Source organism: Episyrphus balteatus, chromosome 3 (assembly GCF_945859705.1).
Source record: "Episyrphus balteatus chromosome 3, idEpiBalt1.1, whole genome shotgun sequence".
Lineage (NCBI taxonomy): Eukaryota > Metazoa > Arthropoda > Insecta > Diptera > Syrphidae > Episyrphus > Episyrphus balteatus.
In genome coordinates, this window is record NC_079136.1 from 75,408,967 (window position 1) to 75,418,356 (window position 9,390).

The following is a 9,390-nucleotide window of genomic DNA, read 5'->3' on the forward strand; positions in this document are numbered from 1 at the left end:
TTATCCGACCAGAGAGTCGTGGGTGGGAATTCTGAGACTCTTTTTTGACGTTTCTTTTTCCACTTTTCCTTTTTTCAACATTAGGTGTGTTTTTTATTACCACCGGTCTTAACTGGACAAAAAAAAACGCAGTCGGGGCTAAGCAATTTACATGTTAAATGCAACAACACTTTAGCCCCTTGGGCTTAGTTGTTTAGCCCGGAGAATTCTCTGGGCTTAACTTTTTCAACAGATTTAAATCTGTGCTACCAAATTAACTTGTTCGTAAATTGTTTAGAATTTGTTTAAAAACATCAAAATTGATGTTTGGAATGACAATTATTATTTTAAATATTTATTTAATAGTTAGTTAAACTTTTTTTCTTCAAAAACACACAAGAAACCCCAAAAGCGAAAAATATGACAACTTTATATTTTTTTGTGTCAGCTAATTTCGGAACATTTAGTATGCAGTGCTGCCAATTTTTCTCGCTAAGCCCAAAGAAAATTAGAAAAAAGAGTCAAGCCTCTTGAGGTTTCATGTAATAGCTGACATTGGAAAACTTAATCAATAAATGATTACAAAAACAAAAACTAAAATTCGTCTTTGTAGAATAGGGTTTTAAAGAAAACAGCAAAATATCTCACTTTCTTGCACTAAAATTTTACACTGTGTACTTTAGGCCCAATTTATTCACTCTCCATTATTTTTAAAGTCTCAATTCAATATTTGAAGACTGTCAAATTGCATACAAATTTTAAAATTTTCCTTTTTCATGGCTACATTAAATTTAATGGAGTGTTAATAAATTTTGCAATTAGATTTTTCTCCTAAAAAAAAGACTATTTCACAAAAACCAAAAATTAATTCACAAATAAAGTGAAGTTGGTTATTTATGTCAAATGAAATGACAAGTTGTTATAATATCAGTTGTTATAATAGGTCTGTTTGGGTACTGCCTAAAACAGAAATATTTCTACCTTTTTCAACATTTTTAGCCCAAATCCTGTTTGGGTACTCTAGAATGGTGTAGTTTTGTACATTATTTTTGACAAAAGTAGAAATATTTCTGTTTTAGACAGTACCCAAATAGACCTAATGTTATAAGGTTGGGCGGTACATGTATAACACTTCCTTCAATTTGCCCAAAAAATGTTCTATGAATACACTATCCAGTATTATAGAGATCAGTGAAAACTATGCTCTTTAACAGTTTTGCTGATCAAATTGAAGACAATATTCGGCTACCTGCGCATAACTATATCTCGCTCTATACATAGGAAAGAGAGAGACAGATTACGTCTAAAGAAGAGAGGAAATTAACTGATTATAACAGTTTTTCAATTATAGTCAACATTTTTATATAAAGTGTTTTATAAAGATTCCCTATATGTGCGCCTAACAGATTTCACAGTCAGCACTTGAAATTTTTATTTTCTATGGAAACTTCATATTACAAATAATTAAATTTTATCCATGCATTGCTAATCTGTGATCTCTATAAAACACTGAATAGTGGTTTATCTACACAGTATAACAGTTTGGATTCTCCAATTAACCATAACGTAGGTATACCCATTGATTTCTATAATACGCTTGATAATGGATTCCCTATGAAGTATAACAGTTTTTTGAAAAAAGATTGAAAATGACATTATATTTTCCATATGACCTTAATCTCTCTTTGTGCAAAGAAAGCTAGAGAAAACATTTGTTAGCTGACCTAAGATGACTTTACCAAAAAAAAAAAAAAATTTTTTGAACATTGGTACCTATAATAAACAAAAAATTTATAAAATTGTAAATAAAAACTGAACAAATTAAATGTGAGTACAATAAAATTTATTCATCCGCATGGCAAAGGAAATAGAAAGGAAATCAAAGCAAATATTTCACATATCCCCTTAGTAATATATCTGCCTTAAATTTAACATACATAGATTACATTCAAGTATGCTTACGTTTAATCTGTAAGGCGGTGTTAATATACTCGTATTAAGGCTTGGCCACACTGGAGGGTATGCGGTAGCGGTACCGGTAGTGGTGAGGGTACTTGTATGAAAAAAATTCCAAACTGACACATCAACGTTCAGGTGTGGAATTTTTTTAGTACAAATATCGTTACCGCTATACCGCATACCCTCCGGTGTGGCCAAGCCTTTACCTATTTATTCTGTATATCTCGGACTGTGCTTATTTAATCTATAACAGTTTAAAACAGAATTAGGTAGTTTAAAGACTTGGTCACACTGAAGGGTATATGCGGTAGCGGTACGGGTATTTGCATGACAAAAATTCCAAACTAGAAACACAGCGTTTAGGTGTGGAATATTTTTCATACAATTACCCGTACCGCTACCGCATATACCCTTCGGTCGTAAGACTCCGGTGTGGCCAAGCCTTAATTCTGTTAAGGCTTGGCCACACCGGAGGGTATGCGGTATAGCGGTAATGATATTTGTACTAAAAAAATTCCACACCTGAACGTTGATGTGTCTATAATGCTTTACAGAAGCAACAATTGCATCTGTAAAGCTTTATAGAACAAAAATTGTTTGTCGGGCAGTTTGGAATTTTTTTTCATAAAAGTAACCTCACCGCTAACCGTACCGCTACCGCATACCCTCCAGTGTGGCCAAGCCTTTAATGCTTAACATAGAACCAAAGATTTTTGTCGGGCAGCTAACATTTTTGCTTCGGGTTTCAAGCCCAAAGGACTATTCGCACCTATAAAACTGGTATACTACCAAGGTAAAAAATTATCAGTAAACGCTGATACTTCAATGAAATTTCTTAGGAGTATCTTATAGTGGGATTATGGGTGTGATGAGAAAATTACCTATAAGCACACTATAACGATGTTGAGAAGCGTTTAATCCTATAGGAATCCACGACAAATATCCTTAAAAGCTTCTTATCATGATAACAATATTATTCTTGTAAAGCTTTACAGGCGTACAAAATGTAACATCTGGAAAGGTTTATAAAAGCTTCTCGATTGTTCTTTTAAGGACGCCAAAATATATAGTGTTTTAATAAACTGCAACATTTATTGAAATTTATATTCAGGCAAGTGCGTTGTTTTTTATTGATTATGTTTTTTAAAAGTGCAAATAAAACACAAATACGAATATTAATTTTGACAAAGGACCAGCTCAAGGATGTTCTGTCTCTTTGTAAATGTGAAGTGTATTTGTTTATAAAAATCAACAATAAAATAAAAATTTTTATAAATTCAAAATAATTTCTATTTTTTTCATTTTATTTTTATTTTTTCCTCCCTCTTGGTGATTATTGAATATCCCTATTACGCTTCCAATAACAACACTTTCGCCTACTGATGAGAAACCTTACAGGAGTATTTCATTGAACTTCTCATAGGTTTAATAGGAGTGAAAAAAAGGGGCCTTTTTAATGTTAATCAGGGTTATATGAGTCTTTAAGGTTCGAAATTAGTCACGACAAGAAGCTTCTCACCATCGGTATAACATCGAAAATGTTAGTAAGGCCACGTGGGTCATTTTTTAATGCCCCACGTGGGTCATTTTTTAATGCCCCACGTGGGTCATTTTGAAATGCCCCATGTGGGTCATTTCTAAATGTCCCACTTGGGTCATTTTGAAATGACCCACGTGGGGCATTTCAAAATGACCCACGTGGGGCAATTAAATATGATCCACGTGGAGCATTTCAAAATGACCAACGTGGGGCATTTCAATATGACCCATATGGGGCATTTCAAAATGACCCAATTGGGGCATTAAAAAATGACCCATGTGGGGCATTAAAAAATGACCCAAGTGGGACATTTAGAAATGACCCATATGGAGCATTTAAAAATGACCCACGTGGGGAATTTCAAAATGACACCAGTGGGGCATTTCAAAATGACCCACGTGGGGCATTTCAAAGTGAAACACGTGGGGCATTTCAAAATGACCCACGTGGGGCATTAAAAAATGACCCACTTGGGGCATTTCAAAATGACCCACGTGGGGCATTTCAAAATGACCCACGTGGGGCATTTCAAATTGACCCATATGGGGCATTCCAAAATGACCCAATTGGGGAATTAAAAAATGACCCACGTGGGGCATTAAAAAATGACCCACGTGGGGCATTAAAAAATGACCCAAAAGGGACATTGAGAAATGACCCATATGGACCATTTGAAAATTACCCACGTGGGGAATTTCAAAATGACGCACGTGGGGTATTTCAAAATGACCCACGTGGGGCATTTCAAAATGACACACGTAAGGCATTTAAAAATGACCCACGTGGGGCATTTCAAAATCACAGTACACATAAAAAGGTAATATATTCCCAACTGACATTGGTCGCCAGATTGTCAAAAAATGACACTTTGGCGACCAATGTCAGCTAACGAATTCTTAATTGTTAAAAATACCGACGAAAAACGCACAAAAACCGATAAACCACGCACACCACTAATTTTTAAACAATTATTTATCATTTTCCGCGATGAAACACGAAGAAAATTTGTTATTTTTCAATTTATAATATTTTTAAATGACATTTTATAAATTAAAAAAAAAACAAATTTCCTGTTTACTGCGATTGAAATATAAAAATTAAAGGCCGACCTGACAGATTACTGCCCATTTTTGACAAACAAATTTTGACAACGTTCGGAATATATTACCTTATTATGTGCACTGTGTTTCAAAATGACCCACGTGGGGCATTAAAAAATGACCCATTTGGGGCATTTAAAAATGACCCACGTGGGGCATTAAAAAATGACTTACCTGGGGCATTTCATATGGAGCATTTAAAAATGAAATGCCATGGCGCATTACAAAATTACCCACGTGGGGCATTTCAAAATGACCCACATGTGGCATTTCAAAATGACCCACGTGGGGCATTTCAAAATGACCCGCATGGGGCATTTCAAAATGACCCGCATGGGGCATTTCAAAATGACCCACGTGGGGCATTTCAAAATGACCCACATGTGGCATTTCAAAATGACCCACGTGGGGCATTTCAAAATGACCCACATGGGGCATTTCAAAATGACCCACGTGGGGCATTTCAAAATGACCCCCATGGGGCATTTCAAAATGACCCACTTGGGGCATTTCAAAATGACCCACATGGGGCATTTCAAAATGACCCACATAGGGCATTACAAAATGACCCACGTGGGGCATTTCAAAATGACCCACGTGGGGCATTTCAAAATGACCGACATGGGGCATTTCAAAATGACCCACGTGGGGCATTTCAAAATGACCCACGTGTTGCATTAAAAAATGACCCACTTGGTGCATTAAAATATGACCCACGTGGGGCTTTCAAAATGACCCACATGGGGCATAACAAAATGACCTACGTGGGGCATTTCAAAATGACCCACGTGGGGCATTTGAAAATGACCCACGTATGGCATTTCAAAATGACCCACATGGGGCATTTCAAAATGACCCACCTGCGGCAATTCAAAATGACCCACGTGAGGCATTTCAAAATGACCCACATGGGGCATTACAAAATGACCCACGTGGGGCTTTCAAAATGAACCACGTGCGGAATTTCAAAATGACACAAGTGGGGCATTTCAAAATGACATACGTGGGGCATTTCAAAATGACCCACGTGGGGCATTTCAAAATGACCCACATGGGGCATTTCAAAATGACCCACGTGGGGCATTTCAAAATGACCCACGTGTTGCATTAAAAAATGACCCACTTGGTGCATTAAAATATGACCCACGTGGGGTTTTCAAAATGACCCACATGGGGCATAACAAAATGACCTACGTGGGGCATTTCAAAATGACCCACGTGGGGCATTTGAAAATGACCCACGTATGGCATTTCAATGCCCCACGTGGGTCATTTTGTAATGCCCTATGTGGGTCATTTTGAAATGCCCCACTTCGGTCATTTTGTAATGCCCCATGTGGGTCATTTTGAAATGCGTCACGTGGGTCATTTTTTAATGCCCCACCTGGGTCATTTTGTAATGCCCCATGTGGGTCATTTTGAAATGCCTCACGTGGGTCATTTTGAATTGCCGCACGTGGGTCATTTTGAAATGCCCCATGTGGGTCATTTTGAAATGCCCCATGTGGGTCAATTTGAAATGCCCCACGTTAGTTATTTTTTAAAGCCCCACGTGGGTCATTTTGAAATGCCCCATGTGGATCATTTTGAAATGCCCCACGTGGGTCATTTCGAAATGCCCCACGTAGGTCATTTTGAAATGCCCCACGTATGTCATTTTGAAATGCCCCATGTGGGTCAATTTGAAATGCCCCACGTTAGTTATTTTTTAAAGCCCCACGTTGTTCATTTTCAAATGCCCTATGTGGGTCATTTTGAAATGCCCCACGTGGGTCAATTTTAAATGCCCCACGTTAGTTATTTTTTAAAGCCCCACGTGGGTCATTTTGAAATGCCCCATGTGGGTCATTTTGAAATGCCCCACGTAGGTCATTTTGAAATTCCCCACGTGGGTCATTTTGAAATGCCCCACGTGGGTCATTTTGAAATACCCCACGTGGGTCATTTTGAAATGCCCCACGTGGGTCATTTTGAAATTCCCCACGTGGGTCATTTTGTAATGCCCCACGTGGGTCATTTTGTAATGCCAAATGTGGGTCATTTTGAAATGCCCCACGTGGGTCATTTTGAAATGCCCCATGTGGATCATTTTGAAATGCCCCACGTGGGTCATTTCGAAATGCCCTACGTAGGTCATTTTGAAATGCCCCACGTGGGTCATTTTGAAATGCCCCACGTGGGTCATTTTGAAATGCCCCATGTGGGTCAATTTGAAATGCCCCACGTTAGTTATTTTTTAAAGCCCCACGTGGTTCATTTTCAAATGCCCTATGTGGGTCATTTTGAAATGCCCCACGTGGGTCAATTTGAAATGCCCCACGTTAGTTATTTTTTAAAGCCCCACGTGGGTCATTTTGAAATGCCCCATGTGGGTCATTTTGAAATGCCCCACGTGGGTCATTTTGAAATGCCCCACGTAGGTCATTTTGAAATGCCCCACGTGGATCATTTAGAAATGCCCCACGTGGGTCATTTTGAAATGCCTAACGTGGGTCATTTTGAAATGCCCCACGTGGGTCATTTTGAAATTCCCCACGTGGGTCATTTTGTAATGCCCCACGTGGGTCATTTTGTAATGCCCTATGTGGGTCATTTTGAAATGCCCCACGTGGGTCATTTTGAAATGCCCCACGTGGGTCATTTTGAAATGCCCCACGTGGGTCATTTTGAAATTCCCCACGTGGGTCATGTTGTAATGCCCCACGTGGGTCATTTTGTAATGCCCTATGTGGGTCATTTTGAAATGCCGCACGTGGGTCATTTTTTAATGCCCTATGTGGGTCATTTTTTAATGCCCTATGTGGGTCATTTTGAAATGCCCCACGTATGTCATTTTGAAATGCCCCACTTGTGTCATTTTGAAATTCCGCACGTGGTTCATTTTGAAAGCCCCACGTGGGTCATTTTGAAATGCGCACGTGTGCCATTTTGAAATGCCCCATGTGGGGCAATTAAATATGCCCCACGTGGGGCATTTCAAAATGACCCACGTGGGGCATTTCAAAATGACCCACGTGGGGCATTTCAAAATGACCCACGTGGGGCATTAAAAAATGACCCACGTGGGGCATTAAAAAATTACCCACGTGGGGCATTTCAAAATGACCCACATAGGGCATTAAAAAATGACCCACGTGGGGCATTTAGAAATGACCCACATAGGGCATTACAAAATGAAACACGTGGGGCATTAAAAAATGACCCACGTTGGTCATTAAAAAATGAACCACGTGGGGCATTTCAAAATGACCCACATGGGGCATTTCAAAATGACCCACGTGGGGCATTTCAAAATGACCCACATTTGGCATTTCAAAATGACCCACGTGGGGCATTAAAAAATGACTCACATGGGGCATTACAAAATGAACCACGTGGGGCATTTCAAAATGATCCACGTAGGGCATTAAAAAATGACCCACGTGAGGCATTTCAAAATGACCCACATGTTGCATTACAAAATGACCGAAGTGGGGCATTTCAAAATGACCCACATAGGGCATTTCAAAATGACCCACGGTGGGCATTACAAAATGACCCACGTGGCATTACAAAATGACCCACGTGGCATTACAAAATGACCCACATGGGGCATTAAAAAATGACCCACGTGGGGCATTTCAAAATGACCCACATGGGGCATTTCAAAATGACCCACATGGGGCATTTCAAAATGACCCACATAGGGCATTAAAAATGACCCACGTGGGGCATTTCAAAATGACCCACGTGGCATTACAAAATGACTCAAGTGGGGCATTTCAAAATGACCCACGTGGGGCATTTCAAAATGACCCACGTGGGGCATTTAAAAATGACCCACGTGGGGCATTTCAAAATGACCCACATGGGGCATTTCAAAATGACCCACATGGGGCATTTCAAAATGATCCACATGGGGCATTTCAAAATGACCCACATGGGGCATTTCAAAATGAACCACGTGGGGCATTTCAAAATGACCCACATGGGGCATTACAAAATGACCCACATGGGGCATTACAAAATGACCCACGTGGGGCATTTCAAAATGACCCACGTGAGGCATTTCAAAATGACCCACATGGGGCATTACAAAATGACCCACGTGGGGCATTTCAAAATGACCCACGTGGGCCATTTGAAAATGACCCACGTATGGCATTTCAAAATGACCCACATGGGGCATTTCAAAATGACCCACGTGTGGCAATTCAAAATGACCCACGTGGGGCATTACAAAATGACCCACGTGGCATTACAAAATGACCCACATGGGGCATTAAAAAATGACCCTTGTGGGGCATTTCAAAATGACCCACGTGAGGCATTTCAAAATGACCCACATGGGGCATTACAAAATGACCCACGTGGGGCATTTCAAAATGACCCACGTGGGGCATTTGAAAATGACCCACGTATGGCATTTCAAAATGACCCACATGGGGCATTTCAAAATGACCCACGTGTGGCAATTCAAAATGACCCACGTGAGGCATTTCAAAATGACCCACATGGGGCATTACAAAATGACCCACGTGGGGCATTTCAAAATGACCCACGTGGGGCATTTGAAAATGACCCACGTATGGCATTTCAAAATGACCCACATGGGGCATTTCAAAATGACCCACGTGCGGCAATTCAAAATGACCCACGTGAGGCATTTCAAAATGACCCACATGGGGCATTACAAAATGACCCACGTGGGGCATTAAAAAATGACCCACGTGAGGCATTTCAAAATGACCCACATGGGGCATTACAAAATGACCGAAGTGGGGCATTTCAAAATGACCCACATAGGGCATTACAAAATGACCCACGTCTGGC